Consider the following 22180-nt stretch of genomic DNA (forward strand, 5'->3'; position numbering starts at 1 on the left):
AGCAACTCAGACTGCCTCCAGTCCACAGCTGCCAGGGTCCAACTTCTTACATCACTGACGGAAAAAAGGCATGATCACTCAGTTAGGCAACTTTGTGTCATTTATCAGCCTGGTCCAGTAGCTGCTTGAAGTCACCAGAAATGTCTGCTGTTTTCACTGGATTGGTCTTTGTAAGCCCTGCTGGGTCTGATGATACTGAAAGTGATCCACAGTACCTCACTTAAACGAGGTTGTGCTAGTGTCAAACCCAATTATAATCACAAACTGAACTGATAGGCCCAGTGGCCTTCTTCATTAGAAATACAAGCTCCATAACGTGAATCTGCGAATCTAGACAGTTTTTCATGTCCAGAGTAAGTTACAGTGACATGAAGTAGAGCCAAAAAACTTGAATTTCAAAATAACTCAAAAAAAAAAAAAAAAAGTCCTTCTCTTAATACAAAGGGTTATTTTTCTGGGAGACAAACTCCCTAAAAATGGAGCTGGCATTCTGTTTGTAGCACTTACAGTGTTTATCTCATGCTGTTTTGCATCATGCAAGAGCAGTATTTAAATAAAAGCTAGCTTTTGATACTCCTATTAATACAGCAGGCAATTCTTTTGGAGTCTCTTAGGACTTTGGTCTTTCCTCTGAAACTGTCTCAGGACTGTATGGGGCCAACAGGTTTAATCTGACACCCAGTGTTGCTTTTTGCTCTGCAGCAAGGACATCAAGGGGAAACCACATACCCCCTGGTCATTGCTTTGAGAATCCTGCCACCCAGTTCATCTGGGTTTGGGGTCTACTTTGGCAGACCAGCTACAAGACACACCTGCAGTGTGCCACAAGGCATTGGGAGGTCAATTCAGAGCTATCACTGAGCAGGCTTTGGTCTGAGTATCCAGTCCTGTGCAGTGTCAGCACCTGCCCAGACTCGGTCCCAGAAGAGTTGTGGCTGCATTAGGCTGGTGCTGTGCCCAGAGTAATTAGATCTGCCTCTCGGGAAGACTAAGGATCTTGGGCAGAATGACTGGGCAATGTAATTACACTGCTTCTGGAGCTAAATCAGGGACCACAACATTAGGCGAAATTGTGTAGCCTAGATATTTCAGAAGTTACTCCATTTTGAATTATCTTTGATAAGAACTCACAAGGGAGAGATTTAGTGCTGCAGCTGTAGGTATCCATACATCTTTCCCTCCTACTTCTATTAGCAGTGCCTCCTCTGTTTTCCCGTCCAGTCCCAAAACTCGTGGTGCAGCCACATGAGTGTTAGCCCATCCTCCATGCTCCAGCCACCATTAGGATCACAGTCCAGCATGGCTTTCTGTCAGCAAGGCATCTGACACAGCTTCCCATTCAACCTTGGAAAAGAGCTTACTCCAGCAGTTTTCAGGATTGCAGAATGGCGAAACACAACATTAAAGGAATGAAAACTAATGATGTCAAGCACAAAGGAATCAGGTTAGGTTAATAATATTGGAAGGTCATTATTAATTTTTGCTGGCTTTTCAGAGTATTTTTTTTTTAAAAGCAGCTCAGATATGTTACTGTGATAAGCACAGCATGAATGCTCAGCCAGACAGTCAGACACTGTACCTTCACCTTATTATGTGTGACTGAAACTGCAAACAGCTCAGATCAATCTTAGAGATATTAAATTAGAGCTGAATCTCTATCTCCCATACAAAGTGAGCTGAGCTAAATCTGAGATAATACCTATATCAAGAGACATTACAAATCGTATTCTACCTGGTGAAGATTTATTTTTAGTTTTTCCACAGAATATTTCTGATTATATGAACAATGGGAAAGGAGAGAAATTCTTGGCATTAGAAATGCATTGAATCTGTACATGCATTATGCAGAAGCTAGAGGTTCTGTCTTTAAGTCAGGACCGAATAATGATTCTTGCATAATGTAACAATATGACAACTAAAAAGAAGGCCTGGGTTGAAATGGGTAGCAGAGAATATTACAGAATCACAATAACAAGGGCATTTGAAAATGAGGGCAAGTAAGTAAGGAACCCAAGGAAAGAAAAAGTAGATATAATGAACAGAAAGGAAACATTCAATATGGGGTGGGTGCAAAGCAAGGAATAAGTTAGATTCCTAAACTAAACTAAATTGGCATACACTGGCAGTTTTCTGTCTCTGCATCTTTCAAAAAGCATCTTCTCCCACTCCCCATACTGTTACTGTGGTTCTCATGGGGACAAAATGGATCTTGCATCCTAAGCACTGAGCTGAGCATCATTGCATCATCCTCACAACTAAACTGGTTTAGGTCATCTCAGGCGGTTTAGTGATCATTTTTTGGCTATTTCCGTAGTCATAAGTAGAACAGAGACGGGTTATATGCTAACATACTATCTTAGGATCACTCAAAGTGTTTATTGCTAAAAGCGCTCTGGCATATTTTTGTCTTTTTGTTGTACTGTTTTTCCAGACAGTTTCCGGACACAGATGAGGAATAAGCCAGGTGAGGGATAGTTTGAATGTGTACACTCTTTCTGAAGAGTGAGGGGAAAAGTTTCCCATGTGGAGATGAATTGTGCTGAGCCACTTGGCCTCAGGGCCAGAGTGTGCTTCTTGGTCTGTTTTATTCGGTAGTGCAAAATGAAGCCTTTGAGAATCATAGAGGTCAAATAAGGTACCAGAAGACAGGAAAAATGGCAAACATAGTCATTATTCTTCAATAGGGAAAAGATCAGTCGACATCAATTCCTAGAAAAAATCTAGAACAAATAATTGACTAAACTATATGCAAGTACCTGAAGGATAACAAGAAGATAAATAACAGCCCACTGGAATTTGTCACAACCAGATTGCATTAAACCATTTTAACTTCTCTCTGTGGCAAGATCTTACAGATAGAGATGAGGCAGTTAATTTCACATATTTTGATCTTAACACTGTCTCATATGACATTCTTATTAAAAAAATCTACACATATATGGCAGAACTTCTGTAGTATGGGACAAAATTTACCAGATAATCATATGCTGAGAATATTTTCTGTAGTTCACTGTTAAGATGGAAGGAGATACTGAGTGGTGTGCCAGAGGGATCTGTCTTGGATCTCACTCTATTTGGTATTTTAATTAATGACCTGGATGACAGAAGAGAAAATATTAAATATTAAATTTGCAGATGGCCTGAAGACAAGAAGGACGGCAAATGCATTGGAGGACAGATCTAGAATTTAAAAAGAACCTGAGAAACTAAAATGCCAAATAAAATTCAAAGTGGATGAATGCAAGATATGACACTATAAGGCAAAAATAATCAATGGTACATATGCTGTGTACAGTACAACCAGTAAGGCACCCTTCTTTAAGACAGGTTCTGAAGGTTGCAGGATACTTCTGTACCGTGCAGGGGTACTCAAGCAGGGTTGTGCAAAGGGAGCAAGTCTGTACAGTGAAAGAGACAGGTCTGAGGAACCAGCTCTCTTGGGTTCACTTTTAGGGGATTTACTTCAGCCTAGCTCTAGTCCAGTCTTGCAGACTGACTGTCCATTAGCAGAAAATGCTCAGGAAGTGCACTCTTGAGAAGTATCTTTTGGTTTCATTTCATCCCAAAGGAAAGCAGGTCATGCACTTAAAGACTGCTCTGTAATGCAAAAAAACTCATGTTATATGGGGATAGAGTCAACCACTTCAAAAGTACTCTTGTAGTGACTGAAATAGTAATGTACATGCATACCATCGAGCACCATAAGCTGAACCCAACATCATTTTTCCATTGCAAAAATGGCAGACATCAGATCAGGTTTTACAGGCAGAAGAACAGCTTGCAAGACATACTTTTTGTATGTAAGATCTCAGCTGAAGTGTTCTGTTTAGTTCTGGGTATCAGAAAGACAAGCTGGAGTCAGTCTAGATGAAAGAGATTTTGAAGGTATGATCCATTGGGAAACATTAAAGGACTTGGGATTGTTTAACTCTAAAGACTGATTAGGGAGATGACAACAGACCACAAACACTTTTAGAGAGAAAAGAATAATCTGTTCCCTCTTCCCATAATGGATAGCTCAGGCACGAATAACAGGAGAAGTGTCCTAAAGCTATGCATAGAGAAACACTGGCATAAATTGCCTAAGGAGGTATGGCAGTCTCTATCCAGGAGGATCAGTAGCAATCAGACAAGCAGGAGGTATAAATGATCCTTCCTTAGGCTAAGTGGATGGACTATACAGCTTCTGAAGGCCCTTCCCAATCCAGTTTTTCTATGACTCTATGCTCACTCCTTCCGACTCAGTGGAACTACAATATTTTTTTTAAAGGTCCTTGCTTCAAGCAGTGGAGAGCAGAATGTTTTTTTGTCACAGAACAGCTTAGGATGTTTCCCTGGGATACAGTCTGAAGCTGCTAAGGTGAGAAGGTCCTAGGAACCCATCTTGCATATCTGACTTCTGTGGACGTCCCACTGCTCTTGCCACTGCACTACTGGAGGGAAGAGGTGTCTTCCTCCTCTTCAGACCATGGTTTCAAATAAATGTGGTTATGCTTAGCTGGGAGAGATCATGGCAGTGCAGACCACATGCAGAAATAGAGTTTTAGGTGACCTGGAAAATGTATTGCCTGTTTATTTGGGCATTTGAGGAAGTGTGGAGAACTGAGCTGTGGCCTTAAATTCTGCCTAAATTCCATATCAAGCATCTGAGCTCTTTGGTACATGTGAATCTAAGCAACTTACTGCAAACGATGTAAGAAGACTGGGGCAAAGGCTGGAACACAGACTGTATGTTCTCTGCTTCTGTCAAGTGGCTTTAAAAGAAGAACATGAGGACACCAGAGAGCAAAAATAGGAGAGGTAACTGGAATTACCAGTTGCACTGGCATATCCACAGGGCAAATAAAACAAGCACCTGACCACTGACTGTGATCCTTGCATAGAACAGGATACTATCTAGATTCAGCTAGTAGTAAATTGCTGTTAATTGCATAATCTGTATGTACAGACCTAGTTTATATGCAGACTCCAAGGGGGAAAAGTGGCTCCCTGTTGGTCTGCACAGTTCCACCTTCCTCTCTAGCATGGTACAAATGGCACTAAAAGGATGCCTTTTCTGAAGGAGCACAACGTTCACCACAACGGGATGTGGGCTTGAGCAGATGCTCAGAAGCTCAGAGTACTTTGCCCCTTGCAGAATGAAGGCCAGACTTGTGTGCATCAGAGGGCAGCTGATCTTCAGGAACAAGGTGACATTTAGCACCAAGTCAAGAGAAAGACAATGGCCTAAGCAGTGCTGAATTATTGTGTTGACGACCACATGTGCAGTGACATTTTAAAAATAAGCACTGTCTTTTTAGTGCTCTACAAACTACAAACATGATCCTTCAAAGCCTCCATGCGTGGAAGTCACATTGACTTGTGTATATGGAGGACTAGCCAGGTCAAGCCCTGAATATTAAGTAATCACTTGTCATTCTTGATGTTGCTGCTTAGAATTGGCATCATGTTCTTTTGTTTAGGCAGAAAGTGTTGAAAACTTTTTCATACTCTGAGCTTTACTGAACTGAGAAGACTAATATTTATAGAGCAGTTATTCCAGGAGGGAAATCTACACTCTTTTTCACCCCTCAAAAAAAAACCCATATCTGAAATAACATTGGCAATATCTACCAATAAAGCAATCGCTGAAACAAATTGTCAATGTTAAAAAGAATATGAGGCCATCCCAGAACAACTTCCACCTTATTAGGCAGTCTAGACAGTCTGGCTGCAATTGCATGAAGAATTTGGCTTTCCCAATAAATATTATTTTTAGCAGCCAAAATGCTCTATAGGCAAGGAGAGCCATACAGCCAAGTTTTATTTTGTCAGTGCTGTTAATTTTTTACATACAGTGGAATAAATTGTAAAGGTGTAGGCACTAGCCAGTGGGGCCTGAATACAATGAACTACACAGGTGAGGAGAATGTGTCTCCTGGACTCCAGGACTCTGCAGTTTAACTCTGTGTCATCCATACATTGACTGAGGTCAACTCCTGCTGAAGTCAAGATCAGACTTGTCCCTAGAGGCGATTAACTCTAGAAACTGTAGTGGTCTGCACAGTTCGTTTACTCTCCAGGGAAAATATATTAAGAACTTGTGGCTGTGGCACGACTCCTCTCCTTACAATGAGGAGCTGTGAATTCCTCCATTTTATGAAAACAGAGCATGTCCCTTAAGTATCTGGAAAGCAATCACGGTGGTTTTCCATCAGGCAAACTTTTGCTTCTCTAAGCCAGAATGAAAAAAAACCCAGGAATGTAGGGATAAGAATGAATGCTAATTTCTGGAAATCTGGGGAACTGCAAATGTAATTGACTAAAAGGTAATATATATAAAAGCAGTAGGTAGTGGTTGATACAACTGGTAAATTGATCATATTTTTTTAACCAGGGGAGCTTAACAAATGTGTAAACAGAGTCCATAGGGTAAATTCTTCTAATTGCAAACTTGATGGCTAAAAGATGAATAGTCCATGAGTAGAAGCACCAAAGGACTAGCGATCATTACATGAATGGCAGGAGGCCTGAGCAGCCTTGCAAACTTTGTGAAAGTTGTTTTCCATTTGAGTGAAAATGAAGAGGAAACATAATGAAATGAGGCTGCTCTTTCACCATCCATGGGTTGGATCCAGTTCTTGCTGAAGCTGATGATGGTTTTGTTCCATGTATAGTGGCCACCTGCTGTAAATAATGGTTAGCTAGATTCCACTTTCAGGTATATTTTAGGGAAGAATCTAGGAAAAATGTGACTCAAGGCTTGCTTTAGAGCAAGGCATTCAGGCTCACTTCCCAGCCCCACATAAAAGCCAGTCAATTCTTATTTCTGGGTTTTTATTTCCTTCAGGGTGATAATATACCTGGTACTACATGCTTGTACAGCACATTATTACCCTAGCTTGGATGGTGTCCCTGAGCAGTGCCCTCTGATAGATGACATTAGTAATATTAATGATGAGAAAGAAACATCACCATTGGCATTAGTTCCCGAAGTGTGCAAAGGGCTGGATTTCCTCTGGGTCAGGATTAAGGCCACCAAAGAGGACAAACCTGCCATACCGCTGTGCATGGGGAACAAGTCCAGATATTTTTAGGTCATGCTCATTACAAGCACTACATTTATTTGTGGTGTAGTAGTAGCAGCAGTAGTAGATGTAGTAGTAGTAATAGTAGTAGTTATAATAATAAATGTTCAGGCATTAACTGACTGGCCTTTCTAAAGGGAGTTGTTATCATCTGGGGCTAGAAGGTGTCTATAGGAAGTGTGGGATCTACTACCCCACCACACTAATTCCCCCTAGTACTGTGCATATTAATTTGTTTGGTTATTTCATTAATCTCTTTGGCTAGCGCTAGAGTTAATGTTAAGGCAGGTTTTTTTGTCATGTACTTCCCCTGGCTGGGATTCCTTCAATTTCTGGAGTGTTACAGAAGCTTTTGCAGGCAGCTTTAATACCTCCACCAAGATATGCATAATACGTTACTACTGAGAAATTCTTGAAGAAGAAACTGCCCTTTAAAATAAACTTTACTAAACCTAGGCAAATAGATTTAGAAACATTAGAGTCAGAGCATTTTCATTTACATGAAAGGATTCTTTTTTTTTACCAACCAACAGCTGTGCTTCATGGATAAGCCCCAGCAGAAGGAAACATGTTCATAGCTATTATAGCTACTTTAAAGGACTGTTGCCAACATCTAGCTTTGCCACTTTGTTCTCAGTGTTTTGCAACTTTAAAATAAAGTAATTTCTTTTCTAAATATCCTCTCAACTGGAAAACATACCCTTCAGGACTTCCTCCATGATTTTCTACACGCAGGCAAGGTGAGCTAACGTAGAGTTAATCTGAGACTGAAGCTTTTTAATTTGTATGAATGTAGTCTGATAATCAATGTAGCGTGTCCTCTTAGCTGTAACACAGAGACTTTGGTGGTCTGGGTTCTTCTGGTAAATGCATTTGCTTTCCTGGAAGGCAGTATATAATTTCACATAGGCTCTGCTCAGGGAAGAGGATTGCACTGTAGACACTTAAGTTTTGTATATACTTTGGAAGATGGTAGCCAGCATATTTAAACATATTAATTGTCACTTCATTCCCTGATGTCAGTTCCCAAGAAGAGTCTTACAAGAAGGCCAACAAGGACCAGTCGTTGTTTCTTTCTCAAGGCTAGGTGAATATGTTGCAAATACTGGCACCACAATCAGCATTGATCACTCTGGCTGGTACCACTGGTGTGAGACAAGTCCAGATCGCAGCTGATCAGGGACACTATACTACCATTCAGCCTGGGAAAAGCCATTTTAAATTCTCTTTTGCAGGGCTATTTGCAGCTGGGTTGCCTCTCAGTTGCATATCATGCTATAGGAATGGTACTGCAAACTGTCCAGTACATCAGGGAAGACATTATGTGGTCTATGCACTTCCCTTTGCTCCAGCCTCTGTTGTCTTCCATTCAAGCATGCCACTGCTCAGGCCCTGCTTTTGCTGCTCAGAAAAGTTTTTACCTATCCTGTTTCTTTTTGACACACACACAGCTGACTCTTCGATCAAACTTCATGTTAAAAACCTTCTTTGAGTGTAACTTGAAACTATCACAGTAGCATGTTAGAAGCAGGGCATGTCCAAGACATATGAAAATATAAATGTTGGTTGTGCTTTAGCTACACGCTATGCTGGAAACTGTGCTGATTGAACTATTGGTGGTATATTGTGCTTATTTGTGGTTGACTGCCTCATCAATTTTCATTTGGGAACTGAAATGGAATTTGGAGGTGGATATGGTATTAATTAGGAAGCAAGTTGGCCGCAATATGCTTGGAGATAAAAATCTTTTCTGGTGGGAATCTGGTTTTGTGTCATGGCCAAATTGTTAAAGAAGCATTTTACTGGAAAAGACATTTTCATGCAATATTGTTACTTCTCACAAGAGAAAAAGTAAATTAAACATGAAGATGATTGGATTAATGAGAAAAAAGACACCAAATCTAGAAAAAGAGACTTTCTGGTTACAATACATTCTTAAGAGTAAACCTTTGATTGATATTACCCACTACATAGCCTACGCAAAGTTCCCATGTCTGTGCAAGTAGTTAGGCAGCTCTCATCATCATGGCACTTTACACTATTCATTTGGCCACTCTGTCAGGAACGTAAGTTCATTATAAAACATTCATAAAGCCATGCATAGCTACAACTTCTGCCCTATAGCTCATAAATGGTATTGAAACACATCTTACATAAAAATACTATATAATGGTGTGCATTTTTAAAAAAATTAGGTAAGAGTTTGACAGTGAATTCTGATTTAAGGCTCTCTGGCATCAATCAACCTCAGACACCAAAACAGAGCTTCTTCAAGCTTTGAAGGAGTTCAATTTATTTCCCAATTGCAAGAGCACAGCTTCCTGCAATTGAGCTGGCCCTGCGCGGAGTTTCTTGCTCTACTGGGTTCTAAGTGTAAATCAGGGCAACAAGACCATAGCAGCAATGCCAGAAAAGAGAAAAAATAAAATATAAAGGATACACACTGGTTACAGTCAGATGTAAAGCAATGAAAAACATCACAGGGAAGGAGGTAGGAGAATCAGGGTGGAATGCTTTTTGGGAGAGGAAAACGGAAGCTAAAGAACGTGCTAGGAGACTGAAATTCATTAAAGGGCTTGTAAGACACAGGAAAGAATGAAATATAAGGAAGAAAAGCAAGAAGTGACTGAAGGGTGTGGAAAGACTGAGTGGAAACTGGAGAGAACAACTCCGGCAATCAATAGGAGAGTTGAACGCTGACAGCAATTCAGGAATTTAAATTCAAGGAGTGAAAGACTAGAGCCAGGCTGACTGTCAACATGAAAACTGAGTTTGGTCTCCTAAGGAAGGGAGGACTTGAAATAGAGAAAAAAAAAATCTGGGAAAAGGAAGCTGAACTCACCGGAAGATAGAAAAGAGACAAGTAGTTGGATTTCCAAAGAGAGGGAAGATAAAAGGGGAATAGAGATTACCTGACAGGAGAAGGCAGTAAGAATGGGAGTCTGGCATCGCTGCAGTGCCTTTGGGAGTCAGATGACGGGTGCCTTGAGCCAGGTCTCAGCAAGACCTAGAAACGCAAGAAGCAAGTGAGGAGGGAGGGGTCAAAAAAGTCTTCATGGAAAAGCTGACAAAAGCCAGGGAGATGGGTTAGTGGTGGTCCTACCATCCATGTGGTACCAGACAATTGTGAGAAAGAGACCGTAGCCCAGCAAAAGAGCTAATCTGGGACATGCCTTCGCAGTTTGATGCCAAGAGTCCAATTGCTTTGTGGGGAGTGTTGTGGAAAGGACAGTTCTGTATTTCTTAGACCAAACTATATACTCCTAAGACTACCTAGGGACTCAAAAACTGTGGTGGCAGCTTGTGCCTAGTGGCTTGAGGAGAAAGGGGTGTCTTAAGTAAGAGTTTTTACCTTTTTTATTGAAGTAAACTTTATTTCTCTGCAGGGCACAGCTGGTAAATTTGAGAGAGAGAGCGCAAGCGATCAGAAGGGACAACAATTTCCCTGTAATAATGGAAGACACTAGGCTTTTCTGGAAGCTCAGAATTACAACTCTCCTCAAAGAGCATCCCAAAGAAGAGCTGTCTCTTACCTGGATGTGATTTGCTGGAGAGATTGCTTTTAGCCACAACATTAAAATTAGATGTCAGAAAACTCAAGGTCAAGCTTTTGTTTTTATCAAAGCTTTAAATTTTTAAAAACTTTAAGGACTTACTTTAGAAAGGGTCCATGGTTGGAAAGCTAACAGAAATGTTTAGCAGATCTGCAAAGCAGCTCTACTTATTTATATAGAAGACCTCTTCTGCACCAGAGCAATTTCAGTCCATGAAATGCTCAAAGATGCAGTGCCACCTTTTGGACAAACGGATGTCATGTTAGGTCATGCATGAAGTTAAAAGAGGGAGCAAGAAATAACAGATGACATTCAGTCCCTGGCCAGAATTGGTTCTCCGAGAAATTATGAGTAGCAAATGGAGAAGATAATTGGGAGCAGTACTCATGAATGGTCGTCTAGTTTTTCTTTAGCAAATTTATGGCTTTATTTCCCAATTTATGTGAAAAGCTTTTTAAGGTCAGTGAAGTCTACAACTGTAAAAAAAAGAAAGCAAAAAAGAAAGAAGAGAAAAAAGCATGCTGTGATTATATAGAACTGGAGTATGGATGTTAACTCACAGTGCTGGGTCTTGACTGCTGTAATGTTAGATAAGCAGTACCAATTTCTCCAGTGACTACAAATCTACAGCGCATGATCTTCACCATTTAGAGAAGAACATTCAAACAAATATGTATGCCATCACCTAGATCCAAGGGGACCACCTCTGTGGTCTTGAAGATTTAAAGGCTGACAGCACAGAAACTGTATGTAGTTCTCATCTAGCAGACGGATGCTTTAAATGACATATCACTCATCTTCAGTTAACTGTAAAGTCTGTGTATTACCTTGACTGGTCAAAGCGTCAGCAAACAAGAAGGAAGCTAACCATAGAGAAAGGTGAACTGAGTAGTCTGGAAATCACATATCCACCCACTGGTACCCTCCTGCTGTGCTGTACATACTTTAGGTAATCTCCGTAGGTTAACTATTTCCTTGAAAAGACTGAAAGGACATTGTACAAATAAAGTGACCAACACTGGAAATATCGTGAAAAAAACTAGGCTCTACATCTTTCTTCAGTGTAAATCTCTTGGCTTATACCCAGGCCAAATCTGACAAGCGCTTAGATAATTTCCTTCATTTCTTCTCCCTGTATCATAACAGCAGCAGCAGCAATTGCAGCCCTTGCTCAGAAAAACTCCTGTAGGCCGCAATGGTTTGCCACAAAATATTATCCATCCGTAGATCAATCATTAGGGCATCCTAGCACTTTCCTGGAAATGCTGTAAGAAGGACTTGCAGTCTGAAGCAAGACAATATTCTGCTACAGGCTCCTGTCACTACCAGAGCTGTTACCCCACCAAGGGTACGGCAGGCTAAAACTCCAGCAGCGTCTGGAAGCATCTGTAAGACTTCTCCATTTGTCACCACTGCCACCTTCTGAAGCCTCCATCTTATCTTCTAGCAACCAGATCTAGAGTTCAGGGATCTGGGGACCTTCCTTATTTTGTGTGAAATTACTGGTAGGTATCTTGGTGGTCCTGGGACCCATCAGGTATTTAATCTGTCTATCCCCTGAGTGCCAGCGCAGGGATTGTTATCAGACTCCTCTGTCTGCTCCCTTTTCTTCTCACCAACTCGTCTGATTGCAGTCACAGATAGTTTTCTCCAGAAGGGTGAATTAGAGAGCATGCATGTGTTGCTTCCTAGTAGGGGAGAGGTGCTTTCAAGAGTGACACAAAGTTCTTGTTCCCACCGGTGTACCTGTGCTAAAGCAGCTGTCCTCTCCCCAATATTTCACTTGTCTTTGATAAAGGGTATTATAAAGCACCCTCTCTCTATCTCCCAGCCCATTCCAATAATGCTGTGGATTGAATATGATTTAATCTATGGCCTTGCTAATAACACTATAATCTCTTTTGTTGTTGTTGGTTTTTTTTTTTAGCTTGGCAGCTAAAACAAAAATATAATGAAGAAAATGCATTTCAACTGACAGAAATCCTTTTCGTTTAATCCCAAATGAGATATTTTGGCTGAGTTTTGTGCATTTTTCTCATACTTTAAAAAATAAAATTTAGCTGAAGTTAGTCTTGAAATACCACTAGAAGAATACTACCTATACTATATATAGCATAATATATATATTTCCTAATTTTGAAATATTTTGATTATTCCATTATTAAAAAAAGAAATTATTAAAATTGCATCCCCCACCAAAAAAAAAAATCTGTTTGGTTTAATCCGTAAATATTTGTGCATTTTGGCAAGAATTCAAATACTGGCAGTCCAAAGCATGTTTTCCTTTAGTGAACAAATGATGGATATGTAAAAATACATCTGACTCTAATCACATCTTTCAATTCAGGTATGTGTTAGGAAAAAAAAATCATGTTCACTTTCAATTAGCAATGGATCTGAAAACATAAAAGAAATAAAGGCAGACCTCTCACAGAAAATGATACTGGAAGTTTATATTATACTTAAATTTAGTTCAAATGCCTCTACTTCATCTGTGTGCAGTGGGGTCACATACCAGCAACTGGCAATTAACTGTTTATGCTTTCCATGCTCTGTACTTGCCTCTTATTGTGCCATTGCTGTACTGTGCTGTATTGCAGTTCTGTTGTTTTTTTTTAAAATACATGTCAAGTTGCGGGGATGTGATACAATATGACAAGACAATTAAACCAAAGAAATGTGATAGTGTGTAATTCTGCACACACACAGCAGCTGCTCTATCTATGGTTCTGCAAGGTGAAAAAAGGTGAGCAGGGAATATAAAGTGAGGGGCCTGACTCCAGCTATTCTCTTACACCAGCTTCATACAGGCACCATAAAATTCAGATGCAGCAGAATGGAGAGTTAAGCCATTGTCTGTCTTGTCATGGGCAACTAAACCTGTTAACAGGAGCAAGGCTTTCTTTTTCACTTTATTCAGATAATCAAGTTTGGTAGAATCTAAAATGCTATAAAAGGAGGACATGCACATTAAAGAGATGGACCAGCAATCTACTGGGCTTAGGAAAAAAAATGCCCAAATCTCATTCACATAGCAGTCTCCAATAAATGAGATGGAGGAAATAAGGTGTTAGCCCTATTAAAAATACAGAGTAAAGTAGCTGCCATGCATAAGAATAAGGTGATGGTTTAAACCTGAGGTCATGCTGCAATTATTTTTCCTGAGGTGCTAAGCATCTCCAAATCATCATCCAATATTCATGCCAATATGCCACAATTAGACAGACGACTAAGTAGCAATACACAGTATGCGAGGGAGGAAAAGCTACAGACAGCTAAAAAAGCTTCTCTTCACAACTGCAAGAAGGTCTTCTAGTGGGTACATCAATTTCACTTAGGACACCGAGTTCAATTTTCAAGTCCACACGCAGAAATTGTTATCCCTTAACAGGACCAATATTGTTAAAGCAATACAAACCCTCTCCAGGATGAACACAGCTGCAATGAGCGGCTTTTCAGGTAATAGATTGTCCTCTGTATTAGAAGCTGAATCAGTATAATTGCTTTTAAAATGTCACTCTGTAGTTACTCTATAAGTACATCCTTTATAGTTACACATGGACCTGTGTTTGGGTCTTCCTCAGATGTTTGAAATACTGTGCTCTTCTGTCATTGTTGGTGAGCCACAAATCAACATGCACCTTCCTGTTATCTCACATGAATGCCATTAAAAAACTAATGATGCACCCATAGCTGGCATGAAATGAAGTGACAGTGCATGCTGAGTCCGTAGACTGCAGGCACCCCACCTCCATTTCCCATGAAGATTTTCAGTATGTCAGTGTGAACTCCTCTATGTGATAGCATTGAGTGGCTTTGTTTTAAGCAAGAGTTGGTTGTTCTGAGAAATGCTTAATCTTGGCGTAAAAGGGTGGGATTTCATCCACCTGGAGGGATTTGCACCCATTTACCTTACGGCTGAATCAAAGCTATTTTCTGAGTTCAAATGTGGTAGGAGATTTTCTTTGTTTACTCGTCTGTTTTGGGGGAAGAGAGAGTTTGTAGATTCAGCAACACAACAGATTTTGCAGATTCTGTTCACTATGTCCTGGAGATAATAACACACTGAAACATTATTGGAAGGTTGTTGTAAAACTCCTGGGACCAAGTTCCACAAATTTCCTGCCTTGCCTGTAGCAGTTTATGTTGTTGTTAGGATCTGCCTGGATCAATCAGGGGTTGCATCACTTGAGCAGAAACCACAGTTAAGTGGACACCAGAAAGTGGTACCTAAGAACAGAGCGCCCATGCTTTTGCTTGTACGGTTCCTACATTATTGTTGTGTGTGTGAAAATACTTTGCACGCAGAAGGTTTGAGGCTTGTTTACACTTAGAGCAGTCCTGGTGCAGCAGTCAGCAGAGAGCAATTGGTGCAGCTGGACCGGTTTTAGCTCACTATGGAGAGAAGCAGCAGTCAGATGCTCTGCTGATGAGGTGCTTAGTGCAACCTATGTGTGTCCTTCCCTATTCCTAATTGTCAGTACTGGAGCAGCTATATTAATAGTCTGCTGCCAACTGTTCCTAAGAAAAGCCATGAGAGTTGCCTCACATATTTATGCCTGCTCTCTATGTGCAGCTGTGGCACTGGAGTAGCAAAAGATAGCAAATGAAATGGGGGGGGGGCCCTGCCCTCATTTCTGGCCCGGTTCTGTAGACCTTACATGCAGTGGACTGTGCAAGTAACTCTGTTATGCAAATGCACTTTCTAGAAGTGCAGATTAGCTTATACCTTATTCATCAGCAGAAGGTTAAATACTAGATGGAGGAAGTATTTCCTCATCCAGATCTCCTCTGTCTGATTTTGCAGTCTCCCTATAGATTTTTTGGGGTGAAAAATGTTCAAAAATAAACATTCATGTGGTATCAGGCAGCATTTATGATGCAGAAGAGAGTGTATTTTGGCAATACCGATGTTTTCTATAATTGGTAAGACCGCAAAAGTATGTACTTGACTGAACTCTTGAGTGGCAAGTATTTTACTCGCAGTAAACAAGATCATCAGAGAGGCATTCACAGGAGAGAGACCAAATCAGTGAGTGAGCAGCAGATGGGGCTTGAGATTCAAAAATGAAGAGCACGGGCGACTTCATCTCCTAAATCTATTATTGATTAAACCATGAACAGTCAAGACTCTCATTTCACTGACGTTTAGTGCAGCAGCTCTTGGCTGCCAAGCTTAGGGAGTGAGCAACCTAGTAGGAATTAAAAGAGTTGGATAACAGAGTCTATGCAGATGAAGAGCAACCATACCATTGTTATTAATAATAATTCATGCACTACTGAAGCCATTTGCACCGATACTAAAATCAGAGCTAAGGAAAGAAAACTTTAGCCGTACTGGTGGCAGCACAGCTGCGCAAGTTTGGGGCTGGCACAAATTCCTTGTTAATGAGTAACCAATCTCCTGAGTACCGCTATCTGCAACATCTCCTTTCACTCCTTCCTAGTGAGACTCTCTCTTTCTCATCCCTGTAGAAGCTGATGCACACCTACAGAAGTAGGAGTACTTTTCTAACAAACTCTGGACACTTTTCTCAGGGTCTTAACCCAGTGACAATGTAGTGATTGCCTGTTTCTGCAAAGCAAATAGTGTCTAGGTTGTTAATGGAGTTATCGCTCAGTCTTTCCTACTTCCTATTCTACATAGTCAACAGGGAAGTTTGTTTGGCCCAAGTAAGCCATTGAATATCCAATGACAGCGCATAGCATTTGAATTCTTATTCTTCTGTGTTCCTTCTTCCTGAATCTGATTGATATGGTTCCTTCTGACTTTTTGAGAGATTTCCCTAAGGGCAGTTGGTAGCACCAAGAGGTTTTTGAATTACAAAATGCTACATCATGCTAATCCTGAAAATTTGCTGTCCTCTTGCTTGCAAATTGTGGCCTGAATCCGAGCTCTTCAGAGACAGCACTTCTGCTCTACTCCTCTACCTAAACACGTACCTCTACCAGTGTCTGTAGAGCAGACCTTGGGAAAGGAGCTACAGTGTGACAGCCTCTGTGCCCATTGCTCAAAAAAAAAAAATGCCTGGCTCCATTTTCTTTACTCCCTCCATCAGGCATTTATCCACAGGGATAAGATCCTCCTTAGCCTTCTCTTCTCTAGAGGCTAAACAGTCCCAGCCCCTTCTCGTGTCAAAGATGCTCCATTTGCTTAACCATCTTTGTGGCCCTTCACTAGACTGTCTCCAGCATGTCCATGTTTCTTATGTACTGAAGAGCCCAGGACTGGACACAGTACTCCAGGTGTGGCCTCACCAGTGCTGAACAGAGGGCAAGGGTCACCTCCCTTGACCTGCTGGTAACGCTTTTCCTCATGCAAGGAGGCTGTTGGCCTCCTTTGCCATGAGGGCACATTGCTGGTTCATAGTCAGCTTACTGTCCACGAAGACCCTGAAGTCCCTCTCTGCAGAGCTGCTTTCCAGCCAGTTGGTCACCAGTGTGTACTGGTGCCTGGGGCTGTTCCTCCTCAAGGAAAGACTTGGCATTTCCCCTTGTTGAACTCAGTGAGGTTCCTGTCAACCCATTTCTCCAACCTGTCAAGTTCCCTCTGGATGGAAGCACAAACCTCTGGTGTATCAGCCACTTCTCCCAGTTTTGTATCATCTGTGAACTTCCTGAGGGTGCATTCTCTTCCATCATCCTGGTGATTAATGAAGATGTTGAACAGTACTGGCCCTTGTATCGACCCCTTGGACACAACACCAGGGACTGGCCTCCAGCAGGACTTTGTACCACTGATCACAGACCTCTGGGCCCGTCCACCCTGCCAGTTTTCAGACCACCACCACTTATCTAACCCATGCTTTGTCAGCTATGTCTATTTTAAGCCCAAGTGGTAAAAACTGGAGTTTCCAGATGGAGGGTCCCATCTTGAGCTGGAGAGGGGGCAAATTTAAGCCATTGGCTGTGCATATAGCACAGGGGAGTTGTTACAATCAACCAGCTGAGTGCTTTTGATTCTGTGATAAAGAAAACGGTAAAGGCCCTTTTCAGCTTCCAACAGCACTTAATCCAAATAGAGCATGACCTGATCTACCTGCAAACTGCTGTCATCATATTTTGCTCTCTGTTTTGTCTTAAGGGGTGGTTACATCTCGCTTCCTGCTAGACACACCTGGCCACATTTGATTCTGCTCCATTTTTTAAGAGGTCGTGTCTTTAGGCAAGCAATAAGAATTGCCAGTGGTGTTCAGGGATTTACAGGTTTGTTCTATGTCGTGTAGGCATCAAGCCTTTGCACTTGTTCAGGAACCCCCGGGATGGCTAGTTGAGCTGGTTTGTTTTTTGCACTAGGCTCTTTTTTCTTTCCCTTCTAAATTTATTAACATGATTTTCCATTACTTTTAGAACCCTGATAGTAATTTATTTTTAATTATCTGCACTAAGTAGCTGTAACTTGCTAAATATTCAGGTCAGTTTAAGGTCTCCCTCTGAAAACAAGTGTTACGGTCATGGAAAGGCTCTCAATCTAGTTCTATTATTGTTATTAATTCTAATTAAAATAATACTTAGTACTTATCTTGCAGTTTTATGTCTGGAGTATTTTGTAAACTTTTACCAATTAATTTTCACACAATTATTGCAAGGTAGGCAGGAAATAACAGTGAAAAAATCTGTAGCATAGAGTAAAAAGAAGAAAGTCACTTATCTACAATAAAAGGAGTTTGTGAGGGTGTGTTGCCCACAGGCTCATTCTCCTGGAAGTCTATATAGTTTCCTGCACATGCGTGTGGACCCACTGTACAGTAGCAGAAACCATGCATCCTGACAGCATGTAAGCCAATGTACACTCTGTTTCCTCTCAGCAGGGAATAGAGAGAAGTTCAAATCATCAGGTTCAGCTTGAAAAGAAGAAATTTAACCAACTTAAGGTCAGGATTTAAAGAGACAATAGGTCTCCCTGTCTTGATTCAGAGCCATAAAAAGAATTGGATTCCTCAGTATATGGTTAAGTACCAAGGGAAAAGGACTAAATAGACAAGATTGGATTGAACGCAAGAGAATAGATCTAAAATTCAAATTAGGGAAGCAATGATAAGTCCTTGGCCCTGTTACCAAATTTGACACTGACAGAGATTAGTCTTGGCACCATCAGTAATGAGAGAGTTGGGGTGCTTTTTAAGCTAAATTTGCTGCCAATATCTAAAAGGTTTGCCATCCATGGATGAGCACATGGTGTCAGAAGGCCAAGAGCTATTAATACAGTCACCACATAATGAGCAGGGAAGACCAAAAGAGCAGCTTCTGTAAGATTAAAGGCAGTTCCAAGTCAACACCATTTCTGCAGTGTTACATTCCTGTGGACCAGCTACAGCTGAAGTCTGGGACTCCAGTGGAGAACATCAGCGATGCAAAGCCATTGACAAGCACATTTGCCAAAAGAAGCCCAGTGGGCACAAGCAAATGATTTGCCAGGAAAAAAAAAAAAAAAAATGATGGCTCTGCTCCTTGGAACAGAATGATGCCAGTATGACACTTCCAGGCATAAGATGGATGCACAGTCTGATCACCAGCCATCGGGAAAAATGATGAAGAAGCCACTGCCAAGTGCTCCTAAGAGCCATGTCATTAACATGCAATGGCTGAAGACTTCCCAGGAGTTTTCCCATAAATGGGACAGAGTACCTCAAAGTGTATGTTGCTTGCAAATAGCTCCTTTGTGTGCATCAGAGGGCAGGACTCACGCAGTCAAATTAAGCATGAAGCAGGGTGAAGGCAGAGAAACCACCCTTGTCCAGGACTGGCCAGTTTTCAAAGACATAATGACAGAAGACATTATTATCATGTAAAGGATAGGCTGGGTATGTGCAAGAAAGGATGTTAGTGCATCCAAGCAGTCATTCCTGCTTTTATGAGATAGACAGGTGCTGAAACAAGCCAGAAGTACATTGTATAGAATTACGGGTTGCGAGTGTGCAGGAAATAGAGAAAGGGGTATACAGAAAATAGAGAGGAATGTCAGAAGCACATTGCAGTCTCAATATATTGCCTCCACCTACACTCAAAATGAGAAAGAATTGTTTACTTTTACAGGACACAGCAGAGATCATAGCTGTTTTCTGTTCTTTTGAGCTGTGGAGACTATCGGGATCATACTCAGATAGGACCTATGATCAGAAAGGAGCATTTTCAATAGGAAAACTTTAAAAATGACCTGATGGCTAAAGCCCTGAAGAGCCCAGTTCATTACCTTCTACTCTGGTGGTCAGCTGCAGGGAGATCCTGGCTTGAATACAGTGTAGGTTCCTATCCTGTGTCAACAGAAAACCTCAGAAACCTCAGAAAATGTCAGCTCATCACACTGCTTTTTCCTTTTCCTTTGTTCCTTAAGGAGCTGTGCATACTTACTTCACCCTGCATGAGTAGTTCAGGAGTCTGGCTTTTGCAGGCAAGAAACTCAGTTCGTTTCACAAACAGAATATGTTATTGTGGCAGAGGAGCAAACTCACTGGAACCTCTAATAAGAAGCTTTGGGAGCCATGGCAAGGGTAGCAGTGTAGGAGCTTAGCCTACATGAGCTTCTGGGTTAGCACCCACAGAAACAAAAATCTGCTGGAGCAGAGTGTATACTATTCAAAGCACTGATTCATCCTTCACTCAAGACATGTCCATGCAGTGTATAGCGTGGATCAAAAGGTCCTCTCCGTCCAGTCCCCAGTGCTCTACTCTGCCTGATTTCCTTCAGTTTTGTAGTCAGGCCAGGGGCTGCACTAGACTCTGCTGAGGTCTACATCTTCACGGTCATAGCTATGCCATGACCCATGGGCAATGTTTCCTACATTTGTTCTCTTGTTGACGTGGCCAGCACCTTTCCCACTCCTCATGGGTGCTGGGCCAGCATTGGTGATACCGACTCCTGCTCTCCTTTCACTTCAGTGCATTCACCGTCAACCTGGAAAAGGCAATTGCTTGATAGTTTCCTGCCTACGGAATAATTGAAGATTTAAGGTTAATACTTTGATCCCATAGGAAAACCTCAGCCATTGCCCTACTTCTTGTGCATCGCAGAAACCAGGCTGTGCACGGGTCTCTTCACACCCAAGCAGATGTCACGGTTCCTCAGGCTACGTGCACGGCACACAGCCTGGGCTGGGGGAAGCTTTGGACTGGAGCAATGACTGTTGTTCAGGCTGATGGTACAGGTTAACTTGCAACAGTCTGAACACGATCTTTTTTAAATATCTGGTTTTAAGGGGTGATGGGTGAAGTTTGCCAGGATCATTTCTTACAGGCTGGGGCACAGGCTGCAGGATGTCCTATCAAGGGGCCTATGCTGGGGAAGGTCATGGGCCACTGTGTGCCTGCTGAAATCAGCTGCAGTCTGCCCTGAGACACATGAATACAATGTTGGAGAAACTATCACATGACAAATCTCTGCCATTATCCAGTCAGTGAAAGACACAGTGCCTTTGCTCAAACAAATTTAAGAAAGAAACCAGCAGTGGCTAGGGCGGGAGACACACTTTTGGGGGATGAGAGGATGATTGATGCCAAAAAGGGTAGAGACACCCCTGAGGGACTGTGGCCATGAGTGACCCATGCCAGGGCAGGGACACCCTTGAGGGACTGCAGCCATGAGCAACCTACGCAGGGGCAGTAACATCTAGACGGACTGTGGCTGTAGGTGACCATGTGGTGGGGAAGGAGGGAGATAGATGTTTCTCTAAGTTTTAATATTTTTTTTTTTAAATTTTCTCAATACCCAGATCAGTTACTGGGTGTTTGTGTTGGCTGGCAATCAATTAACTAAAGTAAGATTCCCCAACTTGAGACTCTTCTGCCCATGATAAATGTCCTACTGCATCTGACTCTAGGGTTGTCAGTGGTATCCAAAGGTACAGCAGTAATAATAATAATAAGGATAATGACAACACTAAAATAGACTGTAGATTCAGGATAATCAAGACGGAGTGAAGGGTACATGGTAACACCAACACTATCCGATTCCCTTGATTTCAATAGATATTATATATATCTCTCTCTCATATCATGTATAATATATACCATATTGTAATATATAGATACATTCATGTGTGTATGTTTAAACACATAGATATCTTTGAAAATATTTTATATACATATGTTAATGTCTATTATATATTAGCATAGTTTATTATACATTAACATATTTTGTATACATAAATTCATATATAAATATTTGAAAATGTGTACATAAAAATAATCTAATCCATATATATTAGATACAATATAACATATCATAACCAATCAAAAGATTAAGCGATATACTTTATGGGTTAATACACTGCTGCTCAGCCATCCAGTCAGTATCTCTGATAGCTAGTAGTTTTCTACACTAAAACTCAGATTATTTTGAACTTTTAGTCTATATTGACAAAAACTCAATAGATTCCTGAAATGTGACAGGGGCTTTTTGTTTCTTTTTAAAAAAATTGCAATTTTTCATTGTGTGTATACTTCTATATATGAATGTATGTTCTCCTGAAAAAAGAGAAGCTGCTTTTCGTACTAAAAATGCTTTAAAATTGTTTTTATGAACTTCAGTGAAAAAAAAAAAAGTCTTCCCCTGTTCCTATC

The sequence above is a fragment of the Nipponia nippon genome, unplaced genomic scaffold, assembly GCF_047370975.1.
Source record: "Nipponia nippon isolate SJK-2023a ecotype South Korea unplaced genomic scaffold, ASM4737097v1 scaffold_2, whole genome shotgun sequence".
Classification (NCBI taxonomy): domain Eukaryota; kingdom Metazoa; phylum Chordata; class Aves; order Pelecaniformes; family Threskiornithidae; genus Nipponia; species Nipponia nippon.